We start from the raw sequence: 15027 nt of genomic DNA, 5'->3' as shown, positions 1-15027 counted from the left end.
CTTGCACTCAGTTCTCTTAACTCCAAGTTCAGCATTTAATCCACTACAACGTATCATATAAATTCGCAGTTGACAAAAATTCCAGATGAGTAGGATCCAAACTCAAGGGACTTTCCAACTGCTCTGCTCAAACTGTTGGTTTAATTGTAGGTAAACTCTGTTGAAAACATCATGTTTCAATTCAATTAAACAAGCACCAGCTGAGTGCCTACCATATATATGCAAAGCACTGAGAGAAACAGAAAGATAACTTAGACACAATCCGTGCATTCAAGAAGTTTATGACGTGATAAAGGAGTATGTGATCCATAAATGCCCAATCTATAATAAAAGAAACTGAGGTTGAGCTCTGTGCCAAGGGCATTGTTACAAAGTCAATACTCCCTCCAAAGAAGTGAACTTCCTGGTGATCTGGGATATACCCTCCCTCCAGGGCCTTAGTTTTATAGTGCTTGATACCAAGACAATAGAGATAAAGCAGACTAAAAATATAGAATCTCCTTGGTTAATAGACCTTGCCCTTGCTCTTCCAGGAGGGTCTACACAAAATATAGAATCCCATTGGTGGACAAATGGGCTAATGAACATAACTTAACAAACCTATTTTGATGTTTTAGGTGGTTCTATAAAGCAGATGAGCAGACCTATGGTCTGTGCTGATAAACAGATGTCAAAACATCTCCATGTGCCAATGGGCCAGTAGAAAGGCAGACCACAGACTGGAAGCCAGGGTCATTCATTGGCCAAGTGCTCATGGTTATCTCCTCATATTGGGCAATAGAGGGATGGCAAGGGAAAGAGGGGCAACAAAAATAGCAAAAGGACTTTCCATGTAATTGAGTCACTTCTGCCCCACTGGGCTTGGTCATCATAACAAGGCAAAAACAAGGGTGGAAGTCCTGTAGTTAGCTTACCCTGATTAAGCCAATGAATTTATAACCTGCAGTTCATAGCTCAGAGGTCTAACACCAAAACTTATAATCACTACCCGTATGAAATTATGTCAAACTGATTAATACAGACTAGAATAAAATAGGAGTCCAATGAATTACCTACCACAGGAGATAAGGTAGGGTCATGAATAACTAATAAACAACAACCTGGGAAAACAGGTATTATTATTATTATTATTATCATTCCCACTTTATGGCTGAGGAAACTGAGGCGAGGGGGCTTAAGGGCCTTGCCCAAGGTCACGCAGGTATTAACTATCTGAGGCTAGATTTGAATTCATTTCTTCTTGACTACAGAAGAGGACTGAGAAAAGAAGTTTGGGGATCTCTAACTTTAAAAGTCAAAAAATAATAAAGGTATAAGTTTATTGTTGAATATCACTAGCAAAAGCCTGCCTGTTCCCTATTAATATCTTCATGTGAGAATGCTCTCAAGTCATATATAGATGACTCCCATGAAGATTTTGCATACATGAGAGAATGGGTATATAAGTCAGTTATTGATACTCTCCTGGTCACCCTTTTTCTTTATTAAGTTCTGAGAATTTTTCCATGGCTTAATTATCTGCCCCTCCTTCATATTTCTTGTATGATGATCTCTCAGCACACTCAAAATAGTCCTCCCCTGGCATGGATCTCTCCTCTATATACTTGGTCCAAAGTAGCTATTTTTTTATCTTGATTCTCTCTACTACCTTTTCAGTCTCCTGTATATAAGATTACAGATCCATCTGAGTATTTAAGTAAAGGCAAAGAAGAAGAAAAGTCTGTGGAAGAAAGAGCATGAATGGTTCAAGAGGTAGGAAGAGAACCAGGAAAGTATGGAAGAAAGTGCATCGGGAAGGAAAGTATGGTCGAAAGTAGCAAAGGTTGGGTAGAAATTATAGATGAGAGCTGAAAGAAGTGACTGAGCTTAGAGAACAATTTTGCAGGTAGAATGGTGGGGATGAAAGACGGATTGCAAGAGATTGAGGAGTGAGGTCGATGATAAGGAAGATGATGTAATGACTGTTGATTACTCTTTTTAAGAGATTGGCAGAGAAAGAGAGAGAGGCATAAGATGGTAGCTCATCAAAGGACCAAGGTCAAGGGTTTTATACTGAATTTTAGCACAGGAAAGATGTGTAACTATAGATAAAATGAAGGAAACCGATAGAGAGGGAAAGGTTGAAGAGGCAAGAGAGGATGATTGACTCATTTATTCAACAAGTACTATCCTTAGTACAATGTCTGCCACAGACTAGGTGCTTAAGAAATGTTTGGATTGACTGATTATAGGAGGTAGGAAAGTAATTGAGGAATTAACAAGTATTCATTAAGATTCTACTATTTCCAGGCACAGTACTAGTCCCTGAAGACATAAGTACAAAGAACACAACAATCCATACCATCCAAGGTGAGAGTTTACATTCTAATGGGGAAACAGGGAGGAGTAAAGGTCCAGGTAGAAGTGTTCGCCAAGGTCAGGAAAAGAGGCACCTCACCCCCTGAGGGAGGAAGAAACAAAGAAATGATGAAGACATGGAGGGTTTTTGAGGTACAGAGGGGAGGACTTGAGGGATGTTAACTCTATCTTCTTAGCAAAGTAAGATACAAGGCAGATGATAGTAGAAATGGTTTAGAATGTCTAAGGGAAATTGATAAGCAGTCGATGAGAGGTGAGTCAAGGCATCTCCAAGCAGCAAACAGAGCCCAGCTGAAGCTAAATAGCATATTTTGTAGCAAACCAAATCAGAAAAAAATTTTATATGACTTTTACTAGCAATTCTCAGCCTACCAAGCATTTAATTTTGAGCCACTGCTATATCCCCCAAACCACACAAGACTGAAGCTTGGATTGCATCAAGAGCCTTCTAAAATGCCCCTGAATGATTCAGGGAACAGCTTCTCTTATTCCTGAAATCCACAACTGGCTGGCCTGACTACCAGCTGCCCAAAAGAGCACTCATTCTGAATAGAATTTCATCACTTTATACCACCTAAGCTGCCTTGCAAACCCTTGCTTCTAGGGGTTTCATAAGGATCCCTTCAGATTTTATCTTGTGTGACAATGGCACTGTTACCCCTATCACCAGCAACCAGCACATAGCGTTAGTACTGTATGCCCATAAACCCCAGTGCCTTTACTCTAAGAGCTAACTATTTGGGAAGATGAAGTGATGGGATCCAAGGTAACAACCTCATGAAATACCAAACCTTGACACGCTGCTATATTGACTACAAAACTAATGTGACTTAAGTGCAGGGAGAGAAGTATTTGGAATTATTGGCCAGTTGAATCCCTGCCATTATACTGGAGATAATGACATAGACCTGAGTTTGCGCTACAGGGCATGCCAGGTTCAGAGATAATGGCATAATTGCGAATGCGCATCTATTTCGGGCGAATGGGGAAAGAAGTGACAAATAAAGCCAAACAAAAAGACGGGCCTAAACTATTTCTCCTCATTGTAATGGCACTTTGGAAGGCCTAAGTGGCTACGTTAGTGAAATTCCAATGTACACCTCAGAGCAGTGAGACTAGATGACAGATAAAGCCTTGGTCCTTGTCTGTCACAAATTCCATAAAGAATAATACCAGAAAAGAAAAACAAAAACAAGCATTATTGTTCAGCAGGACCACCAGGCAAAAACATTTCATTTTAGTCTACTGAAAAGTTTGAAAGTCATCAACAAACCTTTCAACAAGCTAGAAGTGGTGACATGTTAGAGCTTCAACTTCCTCGCAATAGCATACTTAAAACCTAGCAGAGACAAATGCCTCAAAAGTACATTGACTACTGTATTTGCAGAGAAAAATGACCAGGCTTCCCAGAGGACTGCTGGCACAAAGAATAATGCTTATGTACACATTAGTCTGACAATGGCCTAGACCATTGGCCAATGGCCAATAGCAAGGGCTGACATTTCTAGAATATTTGAAGGCTTACCAAGCACCTTACATGGATTATCTCCTTTGCTTGCCCCTTCCACCCCATCCCAATTTTACAGATAAGAAAACTAGGGCTCAAAGGGAAGGGGAGTGGCTTGCTGATGGTCATAAAGATGGTCAATGTCTGGAGTGGGATCCAAATCTAGGTCTCCTGATTCTAGTCAAGTTCTTTTGGCTACACTATTGTGTTACAGTGTCTAGTGCAAACCCACTGCATTAAATTTGTGGATTCAAAATAACTTTAAAGTAGCCAAAAAAAAAAATCAAAATACTAAAACATCTCTTGCTTTCATTACTTTTGAAGCTTCCTCCAACAACGCAGATACCAGTGCACTCATGCCCTCTCGTTCTGGCTGACTCTTGTCAGTCAACTGATAAACATTTTTTAATCTCATCATGTGCCAAACATACTGCTAACTGCTGGGCTCCTGGCTGGACTTCTCATAAGTATCCCACAGAGAGTCCACCCAACATGATGGAGGAGGACTTCACTTTCTCCTGATAGTTGAGAGTACCCATGGAATGCTCTGGCCCTCTATCTGTCATCTCTTATCCTTTCCATGTTACTAGTCTGTCTTCTCTTCCTAATATACATTTCTTGGATGACCTCTTTCCTCTTCTAAAATGAAAAAGCTAAAAGTCCATATTAATGAAACTGTGGGAAAATAGGCACTCTGATACATTGTTGGTGAAACTGCAGACTGGCATAAAGGTTTTGGGAAAAAATATGGCAATAAATATTCATAAAACTAAGGGATGCCTTTTGTCTGAATGAATCCATTGTGAAGATTTTATCTTTCAAAACATTACAAAAAGGGTGGGGGAAGACCCACATGCAGAAATATTAAGAGCTGCTCTATTTGAAACAACAAAAAATTGGCACCTATGTTTCTAGAAATCAAACAATGACTGAATGATATATTAATATAATATGATATTTGGATATTCTAAAATATGATGTCAGGTCATGTGGTAAAGTAAGGAGAGACCTCTAGAGAAGGGCCATATTGGAGGTTTGACTCTGGGCAAGCCATTTAATCTTTGAGTAACCCAGATTACTCTGGAAACCTGGAAGCTGAACAACAATTGTGAATGTGTTTTGGTAGGGAGTGCTCCCCACAGAATCATGAAATCATAGCTTAAGTGTATGAATCATAAAGGGAAAGACGGAAAAAAATACAATCAGTAGAATGAAATACATGGGCACGTTGATGACAATCATGTGGATCTGGGTCTTTTTAAGATGATTAGTAAGTATATAATGAACAGAATTAAATTAACCAAATAACCAGAAGCATGAGAATTGAAGAATTACCCAATAGGAACCTGATGAGGGAACCCAGATCCGCAGGGCTCCTCTCCACCAAGGTTAGTGGAAGTGAAGCATTCAGCAACAAAGGTCAGCAGAGGCAAAGAGACAAAATGGCTTTTTTCCCCAGAATTCTGAATGCACGGGAAGGGATTGTTTATATGCAATAACCAGACTGTATGTCATATGTTGACAAGCTCCGAAACGATACAGGTGCAGGAGCCCCCAGGGCAGCAGCCCAGGGGACGGGGCCCATGCAGATGAAAGTCAGCAGTGCATCTGATGCCAATGCAGTCTCTCCTCCCTCCCTTTCATTCCCAATGGAAAATTACTTATGCATGAGACCCATCAATAAAATGGAAATCAGCACGCACATTTCATGGGCTTCTGTTCATCGCTGACACCAAGTCTGGTTCTGGCTCCCTGCCCTTTGTTTATTGTTGATAGTCTGGTTCATCTCGTTGGCACCTTGTCATGAATGAGCAGGACGCTCGACCTTGGTTACCATGGAGGGGTAGGACTTAACTTGAAAAGTTGTGAAAGTTAAAGACATCATGAAGGATGACAACGATGGTAACAGCTAACATTTACATAGCACTAACAATGTGCCAGGCACTGTGACAAGAAGAAACTATGTCTAACATGGGAAAAGTTTCTCTGTCTAAGTAGGAGATATGAAGAGTCCACAAATGCATCTACATCCTGATTTAACAGAATAGGGTATGTACGCTAACTACCATTTGGTGGCAGATGAAGTGGGTGAAACCTCCAAGTGTTATAGAAATACTAGCTATGTTTCTCTCTCTATTTTTTTTTTTACTTGACACATGATTTAATTAGTGTAGTGTAGGGTACTCCACTGAGGAAATTCCCTCTATCAATTTGCATGAGCATGTGCTCTGTAACTTATAGTTTTAAATAACCATAATAATAATATCTAATATTTGCGGAATGCTCACTCTGTTGACAAGCATTGTGCTAAACATTCTACAAATATTACCTCATCTCATACTTACAACAACCCTGTGCTTTTCCAGGGTCACAACACCCATATGTATCATAAGCACCGAAACTCAGGTTTTCTCTGCTTTCTGGCCACCATTTCATGTCACCTCTCCGTAATAACTAGAACAGCCTAATAAAATACTAAGATTTTTCTTTTTCTCCTCCCCCTCCATTGCCTTCTCCGTTATATAAATGTATATAATGTTATATAAATGTAAATAGGTCAGATATCATGGGTCATTTCCCTTCACCAAAATTCTCATATATGTCATTTGGGGAAAAGTCATCCCATTGTGGAAAAAAAAAGAAAAAAACCTTTTAATTCATTTAGGGATTGTCAGCTTTCTCAAATGTCTTCTCCTTGATTCTATTTGTTACAACAGATTGGTCCAAATATAGAATGCACTTCCCCTCAAATCTAATTTACACAAAACCCAATGCAATCTATAGTCAGCTTCCCATTAGCATTTATCTTTTTTCATTCTAGCTTCCCATGGTGAAAGGTAAGAACAGAAACATGAAATCTGGAATTCTCCAGTCCATGAACAAGCATTTATTAAGCACCTATGACGTACGAGCAACTGTGTCAGGAGCTGGGAGAAATAAAGACAAAATTATGAAAAAGTTTCTGCTCTCAAGAAACATATTTGATTGAGGGAGACATTTAAATCTATATAAAAATACATAAAAATAAATGTTTCATGTATACGTTATGTGTGTATGTATATTTAAAATGATATGCTTCTATGTTTTCTTTTGTTTGGGTTTTCTTGAAAAATAATAAAAAACTAAAAATTCTCTTGGAAAACCACCAATACCTTGGGCCCTATGGTTCCAAAAGATATTAATCTCCTACCATGATCCAGCACAGACCTATTTAGACACAAGAAAGTTGGAGGCTCAGACAGAAAAGTGACCACCCACTTCAAGGTTATGTTTTCAGTTGTCTCTCTGAAATTCAGAAACCCCTAGGCAGGGACAGCTGACTTCTTTAGGAGATGGAACATTGCTTTAAATGTATGAATAGGGAAGAAGAGAAAATAGATGATGAGAGTGGGTTGTAGCTCAAAAGCTTCCTGGGACTAAGAGGATGAGGTCTGCCAGGTGGGTGGCCAGCTAGCAGAGATGAGCCACCGTAAAGTCAAGCAGCAAAGATAAAGGGGGTTATGGAAAGCAGGAAACTCTCCGGCTTCTCTAAAAGGCAGAAGCGTGACTCATTGCAGCTGCTGCTGCAGCCCACAGATGTTTCCTCCGGAGGATCTGTCACTCTACAGTTCCTCCTTCCTTGTCCTCCACTCTGGGCTCCACTGCATTCTAGGCTCAGGGCAGGGTGAAGGTGGAGAACAAGGGGAAGGACACCTTGAGACCACTACAAAGGTCAAGGATTGAAAAGGAAAGAGAAAAGGTCAGGGAGGAACCTTATAGGCACCTAAGGGAGAAACTATGGGAAAAACAAGAGAGAGGTTGAGATTCTGGTCAGCTTAAGAGTTTAGATACAATTTACATCAAGTTCGAAATGTTTTGACCTTATGGGAAATAGAAAATTCTGCAAAGGAAACACTCTATGACTGTGAGCTTCAAAGTTAGAGATAAAGAGGAAAGATCCTACAATGAATGACTGAATGAACAGGCATTTATTAAGCACTTACTCTATGCCAAGAGCAGTGCAAAAAACCCCCAAAAACTCTGACATCAAAAAACTTGAATTCTATTAGAGGAAGGCAATGCTTCAGGGAATGCTGGTCAGGGAAGATGTTCTAGCTTAGAGACTCATAAAGATGGTGGATGATATATATAACACACTCCTTCTAGAAGTAATGATGCCATTGGTTTGAATAATGTACCCAAAGCAAGAGGTAAAGGCATGCATGCATGTGTGTATTCATGTGCATTTGCATATGTGTGTTGTGTGTATCTTGGGTATGTCTGGTGAATGTGTCTATATGCATTGTGTGGTTTTGTGTGTGGGTGCAATTGGCACACATGTGTGCATGTGTCTACATGTCTCTATGGGTGTGGATATGCATGTGTATATGTGTGCGCAGTGTATGCGTTTGTGTGCATGTATAGGTAAGAGGGACATGCACAATGACATGTAGATGGTGAGATGATGTGGCTCAATTATTGGCTGGTCAAACAGTTGGACGGGGGGAGTAAGGGCGGAAACTGGTCTGGTGTCTAGGGGAGAGCCTAATCTCCCTGACTGCCAGCCTCCTGACCAGGGCTGCCATCTCTATTATGACTACAGGCTATATCTGTCTTCTCTCATTCAAACCTCATTTGTTCAGAAGAGATTCTCTGTTTTCAAGATATCCTAAAAACTGAGCAGAGCAACGTACTTGGGGTATTTGCTTCTGGTCTGCTTGTCTGTTTCTTCTACTGGATGTCAAAATGGTTTCTGGTCTAGTTAATAAAACTTTATTGCCTACAACCTCTTGCATGCATAGAATGACATTTTTCAATGCCATTTTGTCTAGGCAGTGAAATACACACACACACACACACACACACACACACTCTGACTGATCAGCTTCATTCCTACCAAACCATCATGGAGTTGGGGAAGTAGATTCAATAGTTCATTCCAGCAAGGAACAACATCATGAAGTGCCCCCCCGTATGTATGTATGTATATATATATATGTGCATATAGATAAATATACATGCACATATACATACATATACGCATATATCTGTATGTATATATGTGTGTATACATACATACATACACACACACAATGAGACTGATGAGCAGGTGCCCAGATTGGTGAATCCCCAAATGAGAGGGCAAGATCAAGGAACGGTGGCACCACAAGACTCACAGACAACATCTACCATCCTGATCATCTGTAAGATGGAAAAAATGAGACCTAGAGAAATAAAATGATTTGCCCAAGGTGACAGCTAGAAAAAGGCCAAGCTGGCATTCAAACCAAAGTAGACCCACTCTCTTTCCTCTTCATATTGGGCCAAGGTTTTGCTTTAGTTTGTTTCGTTTGTTTGTTTTGTTTTTAAGGTCACTGGAAGAGTTAAATTGAAAACAAAAACTGCCCAGAAAAGAAATGGGTACAATGGGTATTTTTAAATGGGTAGGAGAGTGGGAATTGAGCAACACTCATTATTACTATTTCAAAGGATTTGTGCAGCCTATGGACAGTGTTGAACTTAGGGTCAGGAAGACCTGGGTTCAAAGTCTGTCACTGACATTTAATAGCTCTATGACCTTAGTAACCTGAGTTACTCGGTATCTCTGTGCCTTGGGTTCCCCATCTATAAAAGAGGGATAATAACAGCACCTGCCTCACACGGTTGTATACAATGAGACAATATAAAGTTCATTATTTGCAACCATTAAGACCCCATATAAATGGTGGCTATTTTTTTTTTAATTTGCTTTTTAACGTGATTCATATTAATTCAAGAAGGGGAGTATCTGCCTCACTATACTTTCAAACCTAATCCTTTGATGTGCACCGATAGGATTCAACATAGGATTTCAATCTGGAAGACAACATAGATCCCATATAGCACAAGTCTTCTCATTCGTCATAAAAGGAAACTGAGACCCAGAGCTCTACTCACTTGCCCAACATGATACAGGGTCATAACTAGCAGAGGGTGAGATTCAAAGTCATGCCCTTTGATCTCAAATCCAACACTCTTTTCAATGAACCAAGCTGCTTGGCTTAAGAGCAAATGAGAATGAATGAATGAATGAATGGGCACTCATTAAGTGCCAACTGTGCATTATATAAGAAAAGAAGCTTACAATTTCTTCCCTTAATGTATAACGTTGGTAGAAAAAGGAGATGGTAGTAGAGAAGAACTTGTCTGGGGCTTTTGGCTGGTAGGAGGTGTGGTCTGCCTTACTGGCCCTTCCTCATTCACTTTCCCTCCTATCTTTTGACTTAAGAAAACGACAAAAAAGCAGAAGGAATTTTGACTGCTGCAGAATAAAGCTAGGACAAATCCTGCCCGCAGCCCTTTGGACAGTTGGTGTGTGTGTGTGTGTGTGTGTGTGTGTCTATGTCTGTGTCTGTCTGTGTGTGTCTGTGTCTGTGTGTTCATCCTTCATTGCCGAAGAAGACCATGCCATCAGAGAAATGATGACATGACTTGCACTTGACTTTGTTTTTTTGAGTGAAGGAGGGCTGTGCAGGTCACCAGCCTCACTTCTCCTCCACAGCCATCTGAATCCAGTGACCAGAGATTCATCAGGATGACTGGAGATGACCCAGGATGAGGCAACTGGGGTTAAGTGACTTGCCCAAGGTCACACAGCTAGTGAGTGTCAAGTGTCTGAGGTGAGATTTGAACTCAGGTCCTCCTGACCCCTGCACTGGTGCTCCATTCACTGCACCACCTAGCTGCCCCTGGACAGTTGGTAAGACTCATTTGAAAGAAATCATTGTTTTAATGGCTCCATGTATTTGGGGCCTGGGCATATATGTATAGTGTGTTCTAAATTAACGTAGCTATTTGTTGCTTTATCTGGGAGGCGGCCTGAGGATGAATAAAGCGAACTCAGTTACAACAATAGCAGGTCGGTTATAAGAGCCTTCCCAGTCTTTGTTTCTGAAATCTAGACTATTATTGCTTCTCTAAATAGGAAACTGCTATTTAAATTTAGGGATATGGGGAGAAGACTGAATTCAAATCCCAGGGCTCTTTTAGGCAACAGCGGGTGATTTTCATAGCTAAGTACAGACAATTTATTCTCTAAAAATGAGACCTCCTTTTAAAAAAAAATTGTACGTAGAGAATCCTAGGAAAATTAAAAAGAGTAAAGCAAGTGACGATTATCTATTGATGTCATGTTGTTCTGTGTCCATAAGGTACAGTCTTATGAAAAGCAAACAAAGAAGCTAATAAGGACCTCATCAAGTTCCTTGCATAGATACAAGGTCCTTAGTCTTTTTTTTCTTTTATTGCTTTGTTGTTGTAAACTTCTCCTTGCTAAGAAGGATCTCAATGCAAGTCACTTTGATTTTTGCTGTCATCTGAATTACAAAATCTGTTTTTAAAGTAGATGCCCCACCCAGATAATCATTGGCATTCTCAGAACTGAACTGATTTTCTGTTGTTAGGAAGAGATTTTAACAGAAAAGAGTGTGAGTCCTAAAAATCCAAATGTATCTTTGGCACCAAGGATAGCCAAGACTACAAAACTGCATGGAAGTGTACTGTGTGCATGTTTAACTGTGCCATTGGATTTGCAGTTAGAAGACCTGCGTTCAGGTCCTAGGTCCTAGAAGCTCTGTGACTTTGGTCAAGCAGAATGGCAGAATAGTTAAAATGCTGGTCTTGAAGTCAGGAAGGTCTGGATTCAAATTCAGCTTCAGACTCTAACTAGTTGTATGTGACCCCGGGCAAGTCCTTTCACCTCTCTGATACCAGTGTCCTCATCTGAAAAGATGAGAGGATCTGGTCTTAAAGACTCTACCATTTCTCAGTTTCCCCATTTGTCCATTTGGTGGGATGAACTAGAAGATGTTCCAGGTACCTTCAGACTATAAATCTACGATCCTTTGGCAGCTCAGAATTGTGCAGGTGGTCACTGAAACACTACTGTGTGGTGCTTGTGCCAATGCTCCCCATGCTGAAGGATGTCAGAGGCATTCATGGAAGGTGCATTAAGGAAGGAGAAAGGGAGGGAGGGAAGGAAGGAGGTAGAAAATGGAGGAAGAGAAGGAGGGAGGAAGAGAGAGAAGAAGGAAAGGAGGGAAGGAGAAAAGGAAGGGAGGAGGAGTGGAAGGGGGAAGACATGAAAGGAGGAAGGGAAAGTGCGAGAGAAAGGAAAGAAGGAAGAAAAAGAAAAAGGGAGGGAGAGAAAAGGGAGATAGGAAGAAAGGAAGGAAAGAAAGAAGGAAGGAAGAAATGAAGGACGGAAGGAAGGAAAGAAGGGAGGGAGGAAGGAAATCTTTGGAGACTATTCTATCCTAGGTTTTTCTAACATACAGCAACATGAGTAGTATGTTAGTATTTTTAAAAAGGAACCTTTGTTTCCAGAAGAATCTTGGAGTCATTAAAGACACTTAGAAATTTCCTCAAGGCAATCCAAATCACTCTTCTCCTTCTGTTCCCCTACAGGGCCAGTTCAATGCACATCTGAACTGTCTGTCCCACATATACATACATAGACAATTTATAAAGATCATCCTTATAAATTTATAATTTGAAGAAGACACTTTTCATACACTTGGTCTTTCCTTTGTAAATGGTTCCTGTATAACTTTTTTTGCCAAAACCTTGTTACAACTCTCTTCCAAAGATTCTGCACTGTTCTAAGGCTAGAGGCAACCATCATGATGTTATGTTCTAAAACGAGCATGTGGAAGACCCCAGTATACACAAGGATCCCTTCTTCAGCTTGGATTCTTCCTTGAGTTTCTTTCCTCACAATGATGGGGAGAGTTGACCTCTCCTTGTTTCATGTCTTCTCTGCTGTTTATGATCAAGAAGTCATTGAATGGAATTATTTCTGCTGGGTCTTTCAAGGAATCTAGAACAATTCTAATAGACATAATCAGGTTCTCTTGTTGGAAGAGAACCTTTAAGGTAGCCCTTTGCAATAAATCAGTTACTTTTTCATAATTAGTGAAGTCTTGTCGATGCTTAAATAATAACACAACTATAAACAAACTATAATTACAACAAGAATAACTGGCACGTGTATAGCACTTTAAGATGAACCAAGGGCTTTACCTATGAGAAGTACGCACTATTGGTATTAAGATCCCTACTTTACAGATGATATAGTTGAGGCTCAAAGAGTAGAAATGACTTTCCATTGGTCCCCAAACTAGCTAAGATGAGAGTGGTGCTCAGAGTTTTCCTGACCCTTTCTGATCATCTTCTTTATATTATCCAGGTTCCTAAATATACAAATGATCTCATTCAATTTTTAAGAAGTGATTATCAAGTAGTTAAAATGTATAAAATATTGTGCTAGTTTCTGGGGTTACAAAGACAAAAATGAAGTCATCCCTGTCTTCAGGGAGCTTCCAGTCTATTAGGAAGAAAGACATGTACACAGATGAGTAACGGACAATATATACAAAGCAATTTCAGGGGAATGGGGTGATCAGGAAAAGCTCTGTGGAGGGAAGGCACAGGAGCTAAGCCTGACCCTCACATAGGACCAGACCCACGGTAGACATGTCATGTTGTAGTCTGTCCTTCATTCTTGAAGCAGACCATGACATCTAGGAAGTGATGCCATGACAAGCAAGTGAGTTGGATTTAAGAGAAGGAGGGCTGTGCAAAATCACCAGCCTCACTTTCTCCCCTGAAGCTGTCTGGGTCTAGGCAGGATGACTGGCAACGGCTCTGGATGTAGTGGAAGACCAAAAGGCCGAGATGTAATAAATGCTTGTTGATGATTGACTGATTGATTACTTGGCTCTTGAAGGGATTCTAGAGATTCCAAAAGGTATGCAAGAGAAGGGATAACATCCATTCCAGGGGTGGGAATACAAAGCATTCAATAAAGCACTTAAGAAGCACTATTATATGCAAGGTACTGAGTTAGAATGGTGCATATTGGGAATATCAACTAGAATGCAAATTGGGGAGAAGAGAAAAATATGATATTAATCTGGGAAGACAAACTAAAACCAGATCATATAGGAATTGAAGTATCAAGCAAAAGAGTTTGTATTATATCCTAAAAGCAAGAGAGAGCCAATGAGCTCTTGAGCAAAATGTTAGGTCCAATCTGACCTTTAAGACTATCAGTTTAACAGCTGTATGGTGGAAAGCCTGGAGTGAGGAAATTCGGAGGCAGGGAGGCCAGGTAGGAGGTGAAGTCTTTTCTCCCAGAACATGTGTCAGTTTGTGTCTCAGTTTGTGCTGATTCGATGAATTCTGTGCTTGTGCACCATTACCTCTTGGAATCCATGAAGATGCCATGCATTGGACCAGAGCGGGAAACCTGAACTTTTTCGGTGTCATGAACCTCTTTGGCAGGCTGGTGAAGTCTGTGGAACCCTTCTCAGAGGGATAGCGTAAAGTGCATAATATACAATGCATAAGATTACAAAGGACACCAATTATATTGAAATAAAGATGTCATTTTCCCCCATGCCAGTTCACCCATTCCTTGAAATCTATCCGTGGTCTTTAGACCCCAGACTAAGAACCCTTGTACTAGAGTAACTCAGTAAATGGTACCTTTTCTTCCTGGATTCATAGAGACAATTGGGAATAAGGGAAGGGAACAAGCACCTTCACAAATAACCTTGGGGGCAGGCAATCTCCTGCCCCCAAGACGTGGCTATGATAGGAGTTATTCCTATCCAAAGACATGGGACCCCCTGCCCACAAAATCTGACTGCTGTCCTTTATGGGCTAGAACTCAAAATCCACCAGGGAAAGAATTGTCTAAACAAAGAGAGAACTGAGCTCCTGGTGAACTCAGTATGAACATGGCTTGGGTCTTTGTCTTCTAATCAGAACCTACGGATATGTAGGCAGGGTAAGCAGATTCGGTCAGAGTCCACAGATCCAGGTCTCTCCAGAATACATACGCATTCGTGGGACCTTTATGAACAGCTGAAAAAGTTCTTTACTCTCATATATTTTATAGTTAAACATAAAGAAGATGGATGCATTAATAAAACTCCTGTATATAGTGTCACTAAAAAACCTCATATTTCAGTAATATGCGAGGTGGCCGGGGTTGAAGTGGCCATGTAAGATCCCCAGTGAAGGCTAAACGCATTGCTGAGATGCTCTCTGGCCTTGGCAGAGAATGTCAATTGTTCCTGTCAAGTCCATGCCCTAACAGCCCTCCCATGTTGTCAAAATCTTGCTGCAGCAGGTTCTAA

The 15027-nt window shown here is 40.5% G+C and overlaps 1 protein-coding gene across 8 annotated transcripts in view; it reads right to left on the bottom strand.

The window, feature by feature from the left end:
* FHIT (fragile histidine triad diadenosine triphosphatase) overlaps positions 1–15027 on the bottom strand; it is a 1742479-nt gene that overhangs the window by 587903 nt on the left and 1139549 nt on the right. The window contains exon 5 of one of the 8 annotated variants that reach the window (XM_072598795.1): positions 1–15027. This exon is cut by the window's left edge and continues 30462 nt beyond it; it is cut by the window's right edge and continues 28025 nt beyond it. The exons of the other annotated variants lie outside the window; for them this stretch is intronic. The gene's annotated coding sequence lies outside the window, so the exon portion shown is untranslated. 8 annotated transcript variants of the gene reach the window in all.

This window comes from Notamacropus eugenii, chromosome 3, assembly GCF_028372415.1.
Source record: "Notamacropus eugenii isolate mMacEug1 chromosome 3, mMacEug1.pri_v2, whole genome shotgun sequence".
Lineage (NCBI taxonomy): Eukaryota > Metazoa > Chordata > Mammalia > Diprotodontia > Macropodidae > Notamacropus > Notamacropus eugenii.
Note: the sequence above shows the minus strand (reverse complement) of the source record. Positions and strands in the feature narration are given on the sequence as shown.